This window comes from Phoca vitulina, unplaced genomic scaffold (assembly GCF_004348235.1).
Source record: "Phoca vitulina isolate PV1807 unplaced genomic scaffold, GSC_HSeal_1.0 scaffold16, whole genome shotgun sequence".
NCBI lineage: Eukaryota > Metazoa > Chordata > Mammalia > Carnivora > Phocidae > Phoca > Phoca vitulina.
Window position 1 is genome coordinate 13,671,423 of NW_022589719.1, and position 17,879 is coordinate 13,689,301.

Sequence of the window (17,879 nt, forward strand, 5' to 3'; positions counted from 1 at the left end):
TCCTGCCCATGCTGGTTTCATCTTTCAAGTTTGCTGCTTCCCATATTCCCACAATTCAGAAAAAAAAAAATGAATTCATGTTTGGTAAATTAGAAAAATCTGTTTGCCCAACTTCTCTTTTCTGATTATCACAATAATGTTGATGAGATAGGGAGCTTCTACCCCCATTTTGCAAAGGGGACCCCGCAGCTCAAGGTCACACAGCTGGTAGGTTAAATGTCAGACCAAAGACTGGATTCTGGATCTTGGGATATTAAGCATATAGAATTTTCAGATGGCCGGGGGCTTAATAATCATCTAGTTCAGTGTTTTGCAAACTTTAGTCATTTGCCTACCATCCCGATAATTTACTTAACACGCTAAAAAAAAAAAAAAAAATCAACTTCCTTTTTGTTTTAAAACAACTACATTTATTTAAAAGGAAAACTTTATATCACCATTATAGGTGGAAATTCTGTCTCCTTTTAACATGCAGAAAAATAAAGACAGCATTTAAATAAAAACTGTTGGTCCATGCATCACCTAAATCAGAGGTTAGCAAACTACAACTTACAGGCCCAATCCAGCCCACCACCTATGTTTGAATGGTCCACAACTGAAAATGATTTTACATTTGTAAATAGTTACATAGTAAACGGTTATATAAATACCCACCTACTATAATCCATTTTGCCTTTGGGCCTGTATATCCTAAAATACTAACTACTTGGCCCCTGAAATAAAAGTTTGCCTACCCCTGACCAGATCTATTTCCTCTATCATGAGTGGTGTGAGCGCCATGTGTTGGAAAGTCCAGAGTTAGTCCAATCTTTCCCTTTACCCCATCATTGTATAGTTGAGACAAGTAAGGCCCAGGGAATTTGCGTAACCCGCTCAGGGTCATACAGTCAATGGGTGTCAACATTATGTTGTAGTGAGTTCTTAAGTTTTCCGAATTTTGGATCATCTGCTTCCTTTTCTAGAAACACTCACAGTCACATCTGCCTACAGACATATCCCTAACACACTTACATATCAGATGGAACCCCAATACTGAGAAGGGCAGGGGTTGTGTGATTCTAGAATCAAAGACCAGTTCTTTGGGGGTGCTTGCAAATCTACCATCATTATCTTCATCAAATGTGCATAAGAACCGCCCTCCAGTTATAGAGAAATAACCGAGTTCAAATTCTCAGACTCTGGCACCCTTTCTGGGCTGTCTTTGGAGAGTCACCAGATCCACTGGGAAGCCTCCTTTCTGGTTCCCAGAGAGGGTTAACCTGCCCGCTGGATTATCATGTTCATGGATCTCCCCCTGGGAGCCATATCAAACAGAGGTCAAGGCTGCCTGAGTTTGGACTCTGATTTTCCCACGGATTGGCTGGTTTTATATCCTGAGCAGGAGGTAGGATGAAGAGGGATGGGGGTGGGAGGTTATGAGGGAGGGGAGGGCCCCTGGAGCCCAAAGCCCCCCTTCTGCATTGTGTATTTGACCTCAGAGAAGCTCCCATAAGTGAGGGCTAAAGGTAAAGTCTCAGAAAACTGAGGAAAAAGATGGCCGACCTCTGACGTGACCTTCATGGGGGTGTTTGGAGAAAGGAGGGGTGTAGTCCAAATGGAAGAAAATAGAACTGTCCCCAGGTCTTCCCCATCAATTAGAAATCCTCCAGGTAAAAAACACAATAGCAGGAGTGAGCACTTCCTCACTTACACCTGACCTATAGCTCTCAAAAGTCATTTGGTAAATTGAATTTGATTATCAAACATTAGGAATATTTCGGATCAATAGGATATTTACCTCTTTTAAGGATTTCTTTTCCTCTTTACAGCAACCTACTCACTTGCTGTACACAGCACCGGATCTGATTTCCTTTGGTAATCTCTTCTATGACGAATTATATCCATTGAGTTTTCTTAAAGGTGTACCAAGGGCTATTTTTTTTTTCTGTAATTATTTCTTGCTTCTTGAAAAAAAAAATGTCTTTTATAAAAGCAGATTTATTTTTTATTTTCTGCTATTAGAGTTGGACAGCGTATTATTAACTCTGGGCTTTCCACAAAAGACCTTGGCCACTTAGCCAGCATGTGCTAGGTGTGAGAGTTCAGGAATAATGGCTGCTTTGTATTCAGTAGCTTAGCTTCCTAGGCCCTTGAAAGTCCTTGCAATAATTGAACATTTTAGCTCTTAAGAGTTCTTTAATGTAGGTGGAACAGGGTGAGGGTGGGGGGAAAGAACCAGCTGTTTGGGGCCCCATTTCTCGGCCAGTACATTGAGGTCCAGCAATATGTAGGCCCAGGCTTGAAGTTTGACTGTGCGTTCCCAATGGGGGTGACATTGACGTTAGAGGGGAAAATTGGTTCTTGGGGGTCAAAAAAAATCTTAGACATTATTATGTCTCATGACCCTCTAAAGGGCCACAGTACATAAATGATACGCAGTAAGTACATCGATGGGGGGGTAATGACTATGACAAAATTATCTAAAAAGCCTCCTTAGTTGGGAGCGACAATGAAACAATGGTTGAGAAACACTGGGTTATATAGACCTAGAATCAGCAGCAGGACAGGAAAGGAGATCCAGGGAGGGTCCTAGGCCTGCTGTCCTAGGCACATGTTTTTGTGTTTTGAGGGGCTGGCTGGTTTGTCATCATGGAAAGAGCACTGACTGGGAGTCATGATTCTGCCTTTTGTGCCTCCGCTCTTCATTTACTAAATGAGCACGCTGATGGGGGGACTCTGAGATGTGCCCCGGCTCCATGATCTTCTCCAGGCATCCGCCTGAATGGACCGGCACATCCAAACACGAGCACGCACACACGCATATATGTCCGTTACACTGGATCTTGTGGCCAAGCAAGCTCACTGAATTGGAGACAAATCCAACCACTACGAATGGAGATTAAACTTTTAGCTCTGCAAAGGCCCCCCGATTTCCTCTTCTCCCTTCCCTCCCATGTCCACTACCTTCAGCAGTGGGCTCTGGTCATTCTTTGCCTGGGCTAGCCCGGTCCCTTAAGCGCTTCGAACCCTCACTCACTGCCCATCCACACTGCCACAGCTGTTGGAATCTGTTTCCCCCAGCCACCACTGTAGCTGCCTAGTAAGTAGGAAAGGCTCAAGCACAGTCCACACAAGGGAAGGGAATCAGGTGGGTTCCCTTCCACGCGTGAGAAAGGCTGGCCGTAGGGACCTGTTGGAATGAGAAAGTGATAGAAGAGAAGCTCGGGTCCCCGACGCCTCCACCAGCTTCAAACCTCTCTGAGAGTCGGCTCACTCACCAGGTGTGCACAGGGGGGTCCGCACAGTCAGAGGGACAGGCCTGTGGGCTTCTTGCCCCGACACGAGTCCGAGGCAGCAATCACAGGTGTGGTGCCCATGGCCTGATCAACCAGGCACCTCTGCTCAGCCTTCCAGAGAGGGGAAGGAGCAAACCACCCAGGCTTGGCCAGTTTGCCAGAGGAGGAAAATTCCTTCCTGACCCTGGCAGAGATCATCAACTTCACTCTGGGCATGTGACCAAAAATCTACCCAATTAAGCATCTACACATTGGCTGTTTATGCACCAAAACATCACCAGGCAGAACCAGGCCATGAGGGTGGAAACCATGGAATGGGGGGCCAAGAAGGGCCTTCCCTGATCCCCCCAATCTAAGCAGTCCTATTGGGAAGAAGAAGTTTTTCCTCCTCCAAAGCCTCAGCGACACCTAAGCGTCCACCGGGTCTGGAGCCCTGGGGGCAAAACAGGGCCAATTTCCCACACTTTGGACCTCCCTAAGGAGGGACATGTAGGGGGAGATCTCGGTAGATTATTTTGACGCTTGCAGTTAAAGAATTGGGGTGCTTGAATATTTGTTCTTCTGAGAGAAAGCAGAGCAGCTATGAGAATGGACTTGCTCATGTCTTGCCAAGTGACTCCTCCTTTTCCTCTAGCTTGTTTAGGGAGCTTGGTAGTTCGTTTGTCCTTAGTTGTTTCTCCAAAGGTGTGGCAAAGCCCCACAGAAGGTAAGCCACATGGTTTACTGGGGGTTCCGATGCAAAGCTCATCGGCTTTGGGTGAAATCCTTGAGGGGTTAAATCCTACCTCTGCCACCCACAAGGACAAGGGACATGGGACACTTAGGTGTCTTACTACTCAGCCTGTCAGAAGTCTTTATTTTTGTTTCATACAAGGTACGGTCTGTAAAAACCCATGCTCTTCTCTGAGCTCATCTTTAAAATGCCTCATCTTTTAAAATGGGATTTTAACACGCCATCCTCAGGATGTCCTGAGGATTTAATAAAATCAGATCACATATGCAAGAGTCTGGACGTAACACCTCGATCGACGCCTGTGCCAGAGCAGGGGAGAATCAACTGTCGTCAGTGTATCAAAAAGCCTCCGACTCTGGTGACTTCTGAGAAAAAACAGACGACCAAACTGTGAAAGTGCCTGCCTAAAACGCCTTGAGTCATGAAACACATCCTCAGAGACCACATGAGGACAAAGAATTAAGCCTTCACTTACAGGAGCCAACGACCCCTCTCCCTGGGTCTTTAGACTAAAACACGAAGCTGTCTCCCTAAATCACTTTACCTTTCTGGGCCCCAGCTTCCTCATCTGTAAAATGAAGAGGTTGTACTTGATGACCTCTGACATCCTTTCCAGTTTGTAAAATTTTTAGTCCACTCGAAGGTGGGTCCCCAGCTTCAGGTGGAGACGGGGGCATGTGGGCTACCGGTGGCGGCCAGCAGGGGGCAAACGCACACCAACCCCGCACACTGCAGAGTCTTGGAAAGGTCTGAGAACGCAGCGGAAAAACCCTAACCACTGCTTTTCTGGAAGCCGTCTAAACTGAGGTGGGGTGAGAGGGCAAAAAAGGGTTTCTTTTAAGCTATTACGTGCAGACAAATTCCTGAAAAATGCCCCAGACTGTAACAAGGCATCTGTCTTCTCTGTATCAAGGGGGAGCCGTGAGCCAACGGCAGAAGGAGGAGTTCAGCCAGGGGGCCGGTGGGCTTTCCTTGAAGCTGACTATTTTTGGGGTGCAAAATCTAGCTCCCCTTCCTAAGGACAGTTTTAGGAACTGAGTAGAGAATTGAGTGGCTCTACGTATTCTTTGTGAGTCGCCCTTGGTTTAGCTGAGGAGGGGGTGGCTACGCAGCCCCCGGAGGCAAAAATGACGCTCTCAGGCAAGCACTTAAGTCCCTGTCAAACAGCTCCCAGGAGGCATTGTGACTGATGGAACTGGCGGGGGGGGGGGGGGGGGGGGGGGGGGGGGCGGCGATCCGGAGCTGGAGACCAGCTGAACAGACCCAGGCCCCAGCCCTGGGCTCTAAGCCCTGACGCCCCTTACAATTCATCGAAAAGAGCAAAGAAAAGGTGCTTACGTGAGGACAGCGGTGGGTGACTAGGTCCAAAGAGGAGGCTTTCAAGGCAAGGCGCTCCCAGCCCCAGCGTGCGGTGGAAATAAAGGCACCTGTAGCCTTGTGATATAAGTAACACCTACAGACAGGTCCGTTTGGTTTTTCAGGTTTACGCACAGCCCCTTTGATGACGGTGACATACAGTGTGACACGGCTCCTTGGAGGGGGGGAATGGTTCTCACATGCAGAAAGTTTACCTTTATCCTGTTTTTGTGCCCAGCTCACCGCCCCCCCAGGCCCCGCCCGCCCCCCCCCTCCTTTCCAGGGGACTCAGTAAACAAGCTGAGAATTCTTGCCTCTGGGAGCTTTGCTGGAAGTGCCCTGTTTGCTGGGAATTCTCGTTCCCGCAAGCTGGAGAGGAAACTCGCCATCCAGCCCCGGTGCCTGTCTCTGCCGCCTCCCTCCTGGGCTGGCCGAGTCCTGCATTTGTGGAAACCCCGTCATTCTCTCTTTTTCCCCTCTGCAGGGCAAAGAGCAGGGGCAGGATGGGGCAGGGGTTAAGAACACAGGCTCTGCAGCTAGGTGGTTTTGGGATTCAAATTCTAGGTCCTTCGTTTTCTAGCTGTGTCACCTTGAATAACTTAACTGGCTAGCTAATAGCTTAACTAGGTTGAATGCAAACAAGAGTACCTACCCACTGGGCTACTGGGGGGTCACATGAAGTAATGCGAGGGAAGCACTGAGTAAGCCCCTTGAGAGCTGTTTTCCTTGAGGGAGCACATCAGTGAGAAACCCCCTTCTCTACCACTTCCTCCAGCCTATGCCGTGCAACTCGATGAAGGCCACAGCCGGCCTGTAGGAACGACGTGGGGCCATTCTACTTTGTCTTTCAAAGCCATCATTTCCTTGTTTTACTTCTAATATGAACTTGCTTAGCTTCTAGCATCTTTGGATGCAATGAGCCATGGGGAGGCTTTCTCCTTCCCCTCCCTTATGGATGGAGAGAGACGAAGAGGTTTAGTGGCCCAGCCAGGTGTCTGTAGCTCCGAGGCTGGGGGCCTGACTTGCATGCTGGCTCTCAGGTGTTCTGGCTGAGAACTACCCGCTTTGTAGTATCCCCCCCACCCCCCCAAAGCAGAAACTCGACCTAATTTAGGCTGTGAAATGCAGTGTCCCTGGTAGCCTACGGATCAGCGTTTATAACGCTATGCCTCTTTGCAATGTGCTTCCAGCTCTCTTGGGCAGCCAAGACACTGTGTCCAAACTGCAGACTCCAAGCTTTAACGTGAGAGCAGGGACTTGTTGGTTAGGTTTTCTTGGGAACTCTGGGCACGGGTACAAACGCACAAATACAAACACACATGGTTAGGAGAAACAAAAGGCAGTTCATTGGAGGACTCAGGGTGTCATGGAAAAATTGTTGAAGGAAGATAAGACCATACGGACTTGCTGTGTAACCTCAGGCAAGTCCAGTAGCATCTCTGGGCTTATTTCCTCTGTTGGCGAAAGGAGGAGTTTGGATTAGAATCACGATCTTCAAATTCGGGGGCACAAATTCTGGGAAACTCCAGGGGTTCCCAGGAGGCCTCAGGGGGGCTGCTGGGGATGGGAGGCTGGGAGCCGAGGGGGTCAGGCTCTAGACCTCTCCTCCCTGTTTCAATAAGAGCACCTCAGCTTTTATATAAATCTCCAGGGTAGGATTTCCTTTGAACAAAAGAATCTGCACTTAAACAGAGTTTGCAAAGAATTGGATTAGATGGTCTTTGTGAATCCTTTAAGCTCTAAAATTCTGTGGTTTGCGTCTTACTTCTTGGTGTCTAGGGAACCAAGATGGTCCTACACACCACGTGTCCTGCTGCTGGGCACTTCCCATCTCGTCACTGGTTTCTGAAACGCTTCTCGTGTTTGGATCTGCACACACACACTCTTTTAAGTAGAGAGGTTTGCGAGGAAAGCACCATATTCTGCTATTGTATTTGGAATACAGTCTTTTGGAGAAATGACCCCCCCCCCTTTTTTTCCCTATGCCGTCTCGGCTCAACTACTTCCGAGTGAAAAGTTTTCTGGCAGTTGACGCGTGGGACAACAAACTCTGTTTGTTTCCTGGTCCTGAATGTATAATACAGCATCTCTGAGGACCTATACGGGAAATTACAGGCTTCTGGACCAGTGGATAAAAGGGGTGATTAAGATAAAACCAAAATAAAAGAGGAATTTGACTCTAATTAAGTCTAACTATCACACTGAACCTAAATTTGATTGGAGTGGAGATCTTCGACAACATCAAACACTCAGTTTATAACAACCATATTATGAATGTCGATCAAAGGCAAGAATTGGGGGTGGGGGATGCGGAAGAGGAGGGCAGAAAAAGGTATGGAGCATTTTGGGATTTCCAGCCTGTCCTCCTGATGTCTCAACTGCACAGTAATAAGAGGTAACAATTAGGCTCGTCAGAACAACGTAGTGACTAAGATCAGGTTTTGGAAGGATCTGGTCTTCTGTTTGAATCCTTGCTTTGCCACCTGCCGGTGGGGTGAGCCTGGGAACCTTATTTGATGTCCTTACCTCCCAGTTCTCTCATCTGTAAAAGGGAGAAGAAGGGTACATCTCTTTTGGGGTTGTTGGGTGGCTTAAATGAAGTAAAACCTGGGGACGGTCCGTGTGCCTCTACATAAGTGTGTGCTCTCTCATCGATGTGCTGTAGATTCGTCAAAGTAATTAAACGAGGACACCACTAGACTTTGGTCACTCTAATGTCTTGGGACCCTGCACAAGGAAACCAAAACCTAAGCCAGACTCAATTATGAATGCAATGATATCCGAAAAAAACGAAATTTAAAAGCCACCAATCACAAACTGCCAAGTAGCCTTTTCCAAATAAGGCAAGCACCTAAGCTCTAGCCTATCAAATAATTCCCTTACTTGACTTCCACGTCTGCCCTATAAAAGGCCTTCCCCTAGCTCTTGTCAGTGGTGGAGTGCCCCTAACCACTTTCAGTTTGGCGATGCCCAACTGGAGTTGATGTTTGCTCAAATAAACACTTGAAAATTTTACATATGCCTCCACTTATCTTTTAATACATTCATGCTATTAAATTTTCACAACTTTTTGATGAGGGAGTTATTTATTATCTCCGTTTTACGGATGAGGGGATGGAGGCACAGAGAGGTTAAGTAACTTGCCCACAGTCACACAGCTCATAAATGGGAGAACAAGGATGTTAGTCCAGGCTGCCTGCCTCCAGAGCCCATCCTCTTAACTACCATGATAACCAGTCTCTGGGTGCTCCTGGGGTGGTTGTGTGGGGTCAGAGAAGAAAGAAAGAAAGAATCATAAATACATGGAGCATCTACCATGTGCCAAGCATTGTGTTAGAATGCTCACCTGTCTTACCTTGGTTATTTTTCACAATAACCCTGGGAATTAGCTATCACTACCCTCTTTTTTGGATGAAGAAACAGAGGCTCCAGGCTTGCTGGGTGGTGGCCAAGCCTGGGTTGAAGTCAGGCGTGCCTAGTGTTAAAACCACGCTGTAGACACAGGAGCTCAGGTCGTCCTGAGCCTCTCTTCTTTTGCTCTGGCCTCAGCACTGCCTTCTGAGGGGATCCTTCCCTCTCTGTTGGTTCAAGATCCCTGGGTCTTATGGGCGTTGAAGGCATAGTCTGACTCTCACTGTAGAGTGGAAATTCTGGTACCTCATTGACTCCCTGGTACCCATGGTGTCCCATGGTTCTTGGGACAAAGAAGACACTCAACACATGCATGTACTATGGAAGTAAATTCAAAGACAAGTCACTTGACATAAGACCGAGACTCCTACCCAATTCTTTTTGCTAGTTATAATAGGTTCCGTACTTTTCCGAGAACCTGCCCTCTTTAACCTGTGCCAATGTTTCTCTAGTCAAATCTTCTCTCCTTCTACGTGCCACCCTCACCACCAGCCCAACTGGCAGCAGAGGCTGAAAACAGAAGGGGGTTACAAAACCACATTTAGGTAAGATTCATAGATGATGCCATTAGCAAGAGAGATTTATAGGGTGATGGTGGAATGCATGAGTTTTGGATCAGGATCCCTGTTTCTATTATCCTGATGCTATTTTTAGAAAAGAGTCTGCTGGAGAAATTCTACTTTTTAATGCCCTATTGACTCCAACATTGAAGAATGAAAAGTGTTCTGTCAGTGAGTGTTTATGACAACAAACTCCTGGCATCTGCCACCTGGAGAACATTCGATGAGGCACGAACTTTTCAGGGCCCCAGGTTCCTCATCTGGAAGTATTTACTGTGATTTCTGGTGCACAGTCAGTTCTTGCCAAATGACGACTATTGTGGTCTCTGGAGAGAAATGTGGATGTTGGTCGAGATTGCTGACCTTTGAGCATTATCATACTGAGTAGGATAATGTTGCCCTTCTGCAATGAATAATGGTAATCACTCCCATTTATCAGGCCTTTACTGGGTGCCAGGAACTGTCTAGGCATGCTACATGTATTAAATCATTGAATCCTTACATCATTCCTCCAACATAGGCGCCATTATTATTATCCAAACATTTCTAATGAGGAGATAGGCATAGAGAGTTCAAGTAACTTGCCCAATATCACCCAGCCAGTAGAACACAAAGCAGGAGTTGAGCCTAGGTGGTTGCTCCAGGGTCTACAAGCTTCACCATCTTGCTAGGATTTGGTACCTCTGGAGGAGGCAGAATCTAAGTTGAAGAGATACCAGTTTTTTTAGGCATCCCGTGTTGCTGGCAGGATCACGGGATCCTTCAAAGTAAGGACAAGAGTTGTAAACCTATTGTCCCCTAAAACACCCAGCATGGACTTAAGCACAAGGAGGTGCTCAAGAAGTTCTTGTTGGTTGATTGTGTATTTGCTTTACTTCCTCTTGGGGTATCTTTCCCCAGTCCCCTAGATCCATCTCATCCTTCAGCTCTCCATGCTGTCCTGACCAGGAGCCCCACCTCAGTGGATGACCACAGTGAGGTAGCTCCCCTGATAATCCCTCCTGAGCCTCACGAAGGCAGTGGATCTTTGTGTGAGTTCAGCACCGAAGGCATTAGGGAAGCTAAACAGTGGCAAAGTCAATGGTTGGCAGACACATAATGAAAATGAAGATAAGAATACTGATTTTGTCCTTATAAGGTTGAATTATGACAATTCTTGTGAAACAGCTGTCACACCTGCTCAACTGTATTTCTAGTCTCCCTTTGTCCTAATAGGACACTAGAAGTCAAACTAACCAAAGTTGCCATGTTTTGGGTCAGCCTGAATGAATCTGAGGCAAAAACAGCTTTTTAAGGCTCAGATCTCAGAGGCCCAGCAAAGGGAAGCCTTCTCAAAGGGAGAACTCATGAAGACAGACTTTTCTTCTATTGTCTTCCTACCAAACATCAGTCCCCTGGTAGGCACGAGGGCTTGATTTCTGAAAGAGTTGTTGGGGGTGACAGTTTGAGGAATGGATGAGATTCATTCCTAAGGCCGGTCCCTGCTGATGGTTGGAGGATGGCATGGTGCTCGTGGTGCTGCCATTGGCATCTTGGCTGTTGAATGGACCAGTCCCTCCAGCAATGGATAATTAGCTTGGTTAATCCAGGAACCCTACTACTGAAGGTTAGGCTTTCAGTAGAAAATCAAATCATTACATTATTAGAGCCTTACTCTTCCTACAGGTGAGCTGACACCAGATTTCCTGGGTAAACTTAGCTATTTGAACCTCAGTTTCCTTGCCTCTCGGTGGGTATGATCACACACGTTGTTTGATAATGTGTGTGACCACACTGACTTCCACGTCTCCAGATTGAAATCCCTCATGCCAGTTGTCATCCAAAAGCATGTCTTTGGTCAAGGGATGGGGGCTACAAAGGGTGTGAGGATGGAGAGTGGAGGGTGAGGAGTGTTGCTAGCGGAAATTTGTGGTCAGAGCCATGCAGATCTATCTTCATCAATCAACTAAATCTTATTTCTAAGATGCTGTTGATTATGGTATACATCATTGATTTAGATCATCATCTTGGGAAGAAAGCACTATGTTAAATGTGCAGATAGATTATAAAGCTTATCCTGATTTCAGAAATGTTAAAATGTGAATGTGGTAAACATAGTAATTAAATATATATATTTATTTATAATTATTCAATATATATATTCAAAAATATATGTTTATATAGTTAATACATATTTATATTTAATAAATAAATATTTAATTACTATATTTACCTTATATATATTTTTAAATGGGCCAGTATGCTCAGGAATATTAAAAAAAAGTAAGACCTAGTTGTGTCTCCAACAGAGAATTCATGAGGAAACACTTAGAGGTAGTATATAATTCCAAGCCAAACTTTGAATTACGGGCTGTAGGATTTCAGAGAGAGTGTGGTCAGTAAGGGCTGCAGCCATCAGAAAAAGCTTCCTGTGGGTTGTGGCATTTGAGCTGGGCCATGAAAATTGGAATGACTAGCTAAAAATGGTTGCTTATTATGTGTCAAGCACAACAACTGAAGGAGTAGGGGTTGTTATTATCCTCATTTTACAGAAGGGGAAACTGAGGCTCAAAGAGCTTCAGTAATTTGCCCAAGGTCACATAGCTAACAAGTAGCAGAGCCAGGTCCAATCCTTGGATGGCCTAGCCACTAGGCTCTGGGATGTCTGGGATGACCAGAAGGAGAGGCTCTTTCCAACAAGAGGAAGGCTACAGGTGAGTAGGAGGAGAGAACGAGGTGGAGATCCCCCAAGACAGCTCGTGGAAGGTTGGCCCTGGAGTTTTGAATACTGGTTATGAATGAGGGGAGTCTCTGGCCAGTTGATGAGGACTTTGAGTTTGAGGAGGTTCCTCGGGTCTTGGCTGCTCTCCTGGGGCAAATTTGTGCAGGTCAGCAACGAGATCTTGTCAAAAACTTTGATTTTTCTCTTACTTATTGTCCATGTATTTTTCTAGCATCATGCTGTTATTTCTTAGGGAAGTTTGTTGCTGGGTTTTCTTCTTTCACCAAATGTGAACTAATATTGTTTCCAAATAGCTGTTTCCTTGCAATCCTTTACTACTTTCCACAGTTCAATTTGCCATTAAAAAGTACAATGGTCCGAATAACACTGAAATTTCCTGAGTTTGATTTTGTCCAGGAACTCATTTAGAGATATAGTCTCCGTTGTAAATACAGAATGCATAAGAATTTAGGCATTATGCTTTTTCCAAAATTTCAGTCTATTACTATTATAAATTTTCCTGATTTATCCCTTTATCAGAGTTTGTCATCATATCCTAACCCAAATCCAGTGATTCCCAGTACTTATAAGTCTGAGGGAAGAGCCCTCAAATTTGGGAAGATGCCCAGGCTCACCAAGAGGCTCACATCAACACTGACTCCCTTGTGCCTTGAACTTACAAACCTGAGGAGGTTCCAGTTGGAAACTTGGCGCTCCCCAGGGTGCTCGTCCAGGGGCTCAGAGTACTGGGAGGAAATGAAGACAGGTGTCTCCTTTGGTTCTTGCCCACATCTCTTTTCATGAAACAATGTTTCAGTATCTTCTCCCTGTGGGAAGGCTGGTGGGCAGGATTCAGTTTCATTTTGAGTCAACAGCTATCCCTTTGGTTCCAAAGAACCAGTGAGATATGGGACATGGCTGAACATTTTCAGGTGATTCAACAATTAAACATGGTGTTGCTAGGAGCAAAAGCCAAATGAGAAATTGAAGGAAAGACCAGTACTAGAAAAAGTGGGTAGATGTGGATTCAAATCTCAGTGTTATTACTTGGTAGCCAGTTACATATCTCCTTGAGCCACAATTTCCTCATCTAAAAGCCTGGGTAAATAAATTGTTGCTTCCTAGAGTTTTGGTGAAGAATAAATGAGATAATGTAAGAAATACTTTGCTCAATGCCTGGCATATATTAAATACTTAATAAATTACGGTTGTACTACTACTACAAATTATTATTACTATTACTATTAAACTTATCCAAGCCTTAGTTTCCTAATCAGTAAAATGAGAAAAATATTAGCTACTCACTAGATTAATTGAAATAATATGGCTGGATGCATCTGGCACATAGATATTCATCCACCCATCCATTCATTTTCAGTCTCTTATCTGGTATCCATCAAAAGTTTATCAACCTTGGGAGTTAGGAGAAGGCCACGATATTTGACAATAGTTCTTAATTATCTTAAATACAGCAATACTTTTAGAAGATGTTTATTCCCTCATCCAAACTTTTTTTTTTTCCTGAGCTCCAATTACCCTTCTGGGAACCAAAGTAGCCCCAGGAACCCCCACAGCTCACTTTAGAGAATGGCCAACAGGTCTGCCCCATGGTCATCTTTCTACACAAGCCCTGTGAGTGGGGCTTTGGCAGGATCACCTTCCCTCAGGACCCAGGGGAGAATGGTTGCCACCTGGTCTTATGGAATGAAATAACCACACAGGCTTCTTAGCTTTCTGGTTGTATGCCCCCTAGCCTGCATCTGTCACTTTGAGCAAAGTTCAGGTGGCACCTCTGCATTCAGACAGAAGGCAGATTTTGCACAAGGTCTTCTGAGAGAGGAAATTACCAGTTGGGGTCAAGCCTTCCAGCCAGAGGAAGCAGCGAGTTGCGCCATTGGCCAGTAGATACCGCCGTGCAGAGAGGGGGCCAATCCGGGTCTCTAATGCTGCAAACAGACTGGAGGGAAGGGTGGAGATGGCCAGGCTGGCTCTGTGCCTGGTCCATGGTCTCGGGGCAGTTGTTCACCCTCAGAGAGGGGGAACCTGGCCTGGGAGTGTTACCGGCCACCCATCTGACCACTGACTGTTTAACCAAGTTTAAACCAGAACGGAGACTGCATGTGGCACAGCTCCAGGGGCTGGGCCCCAAGGAGTTCATTTCTCCTGCCCAATATTCAGGAGGAGTCCTGCTCTTTCGGGATCTCTTGCCACTGACAAACTGGTTTAAGGTGATGGACATTAAAGGCATGCTAAGATAGGTCTGGAGATAAGATTTGAAAATTGCTGACAGTTAGGAGCTGAAGAGGGTACCTGCCGGTGGAATATGCATTTGGGAACTTTATAGACTCCAGCCAAGTGGAAATAGGGAAAAGTCTATTTTTTGGGAACAGAGTTCTGACAAATGCAAGGTGTAGTAATAGAAACAGGCACAATTTCAAGTCCAGTTGTGTGAGCCTGAGCAAACACACACACACACACACACACACACACACACACACACACACACGAAGGCCGTCAGTGCTACCACATGTACTCCCACCCCTCATGTAGAGAGCCCACATAACACTGAGATATCACTCCTAGCCACACCCCCATATCCACCATGCCCCCCCAGACATCCTGTCCTCCCCATAGACCAACCCCACACAGCACAGAGCACCCCCCCCAACACCATGCACACATTATACACACAGCCATCAGATAAAAACAGTCTCCTTAGGAAGCCGATTAATAAAACTATGTTATCTTTAATTACACTTGACTGATAATAATGTCCTCAGAGCCCACACAGTTAGATTGGCTCAGATTGTAACATCCAGATTAGGGTTGAACTCCCTTTGAACTCTGGCCACACTGCTGGGCTCTCCAGCTCAGAGATTACAAATGGCTTCAGCTGGATTCACCCCATGGCACTAGGAGGGTAAGTAGAATTCCAGCTCTCCTTGGTTCTCTTTTCTTTCCGACACTGGACAGATGATATCTCTAAAAAAACACATGGCCAAGACTAGGAGGAAGGCCCAAATCAAAGGACCTCCTCCATTTCACCACTGTGTACCCTGGTGAGTCTACTTCCAAACCAATGTCCATCTCAGACTCCACGAAGGAAGTTACCGTGAATGCTGTCTTGAAGACTGACACTTGAAAGCAAACAGTTTAATTCCTGGATCTTGGGCTCTTGGGGGCAGGCTCTAGTGAGCCATAATTAACTCTTTTCAAGTCTTCACTGTGTCCTGCAAATAGTAAAGTATCTGGTTCTTTATGATGTAACGCTGAATGGAGGCAGCGAGGAGGCTCTTAGGCTAATTACATGCTGGAATGAGGTTAACGACATGCCAAAGATTCTTTGCACGGCTCCCCTGACGTTGACAAGTCACTTGGTAACATGCTAGGGCTAAAGACAGGGATGACTTTTAAAGAGGGCGGGGGCTGGAAACTGAGCTAGACAGGCTGCTGACGTCATTCCCCAATCTTGTTTCTCCCCCGGGATGAACCTCCTCCCCGCGCGCCCCCCCCCCATTTCCGGGAGTTAAGAGATCTGGATTTTAAACTGGCATTCAATGCCCTCTGCCTGGTGATGTGAGGTGACATCTACAAAGGTCCCAGCTCTCTCTCATGCATTTTATAGCAGCTGAATTTAGCCAGGGATGAAAGCCAAAGCCCCCCATCTAGTGGGATGCTTTTGGCCTGAGTAGAAGGTATGTCAGTACAAATAAGCCAGGTGTACATCAAAAGGACAGCTGGATCCCTGGAAAATGCCCAATAAACAGGAATGAGTTCTGGTACCGGCCAACTGAAAGAGCTTAACATTATTATGATCCCATTCTTCAGGTGAGCACACAGGCGTAAGTCATACAGGGGCCAACTGTTCTTTCTCCATCCTTCTACTCGGGGCCAGCCATGACTTTAGTCACCTGCAGGGCTGTCCCAAAGGACTGCAGCCTGGGACTTGAGGGTGCCACATCCCGCGTTGCCCATTCCCCAGCATTCCCTATCGGGATGAAATTGGCTAGAAATGAGTCTTCTCGGTAGACCAGAGGGGGAAACATAGCTATAAAAGACCATTGCGCTTCATAAGGAGACTTGTCCTACCCCTTAGGAGTGGTGGTGGGGCTGGTTCACAGGTGAGAATGGATGGATAGGAGCCTCAAAGTTTCCTTGAAACTTGAAAGAAGATACCCACTTTTCCTCCCTGGAAAAGGAGCCATTCCCTTTTCTTCCCTGGTGGAAGGATTGGGGCAAGGCTAGCTGGGCACACTGCACTCTTCTCCCAGCAGGGACCCTTTCCTCTCCCTGCATCCACAGACACGTAGCACCCACCTCATCTCACTCGTCCCGCCAGGCTGGGCTGGGCTCGGGTCCTCTGATGTCGTCATCAGCCCGTCCAGAGAGGGCCCTGGTTGGGTGGGCCCCTCCTCAGCGAGAAGGACACCGCATGGCTGCCTCCAGGCAGGGGCTGCCTCCTCTGGGTGTCCCAGCCCCACGCAGCCTCCCAGGTGCAGCAGGGTCCCGGAATGGCAGGTAGGTTTCCCACCTCTGCCAAGGTGTTAGAAGAAGGGTAGGCGGGTCTCTTGTTTTGACGGGAGCTACAAATAGAGAGAGGCAGACCCCAGCGGAGAGGCACCTGCTTGCGTGGGGAGCGCTGTTGAGGTCCGGGCACGGCTGCAGGGGGCTGCCCACGGCCGTGGTCTCCAGTGGAGGCGAGGTGTGGTGACTGGAGGAGCCAAGGAGAAATGTGTCAGACAGAGTTTGTCAGCACCTCAGCACCCTGCCAAATAGTAATTACTAGAGCCTCGTGCCACCCAGGAGAGGGAGGGCAATATTTTATCCCCATTTTATGGAAGGGTAAGTGGAGGCCCAGGGAGGTCAGGCAACCACTTTAACCAGTCAGTCAGAGGCTAAACTTGGCCCTGAGGGGAGCTGACTCAGAGGTTACCAGGGGAGCTTGGGTGAAGCCAGGCCTGGGGGAACAGTCATGACAGCCATGGGCCCCAATAGTTTTGTAGTCTTCTGTCCTCCTGGGCGCTCCCTTATCTATGCCAGCTGTGCTTCCTCTGTAGCACTTATCTGACCCTGCTCTCTATACTGGCCCATCTGGCATTTGTCTAGAACGCAGTTCCCCCCGTCCCGGGAGAAATGCTTGTCTCCTAAAATACTATGAAAAATGTCCCCAGCCAGCTCAGTTAGGACAGGCATGTGAGCCTACTAAAGCTCTGAGAAGTCTTCCAGAAAAGAAACCTGTTTAATTTCTCTTAACCCAGCATTTCCCAAACTTATTTGAGCCACTTTTTCTAGTAACGCCCATTAACATACCACCCAGCTAGTGTTCCACCAGACGCACGTTGGGAAATCCTAATGGAGATGGTCAACTCCCCAAGAGAAGGGACTGTGCCTCTTTCGCTGGGGTGTTCCCTGCACCACCCATTCATGGCAGTCTCAGGAAATTGGGCAGAATTGAGTGGTACTGTCATTTCTCTAATTCCTCAGACATGAAAGCCTGAAGTCATCATTCCTCAGAGCCCTTGAGTGAAGCCGGCCACCATGTCATGTTGAGTTGACCCCTCCTCGCCCCGCCATGATACTTCTCCTACACAGATCCCTCTTATTGTCAGTGCCTCTGGATCTACCACCTCCACAGAGAGGCCTTTCCTGACCACCCTTTCTAAAACGTGGCACTTCCTCTCGGGGTGGCCATGTTGCTCAACCCCAAAGGGTGCCCTTTCCAGTAGACCACAACACCGATGGTACCTGTTGGAATTATGCAGTATGATGTCCCCCTTATTCTCAGTTGCCTTGTTCATGTTAGTTTTCTTCCCAGTACTTTATACTATTTAACATGTATTTAC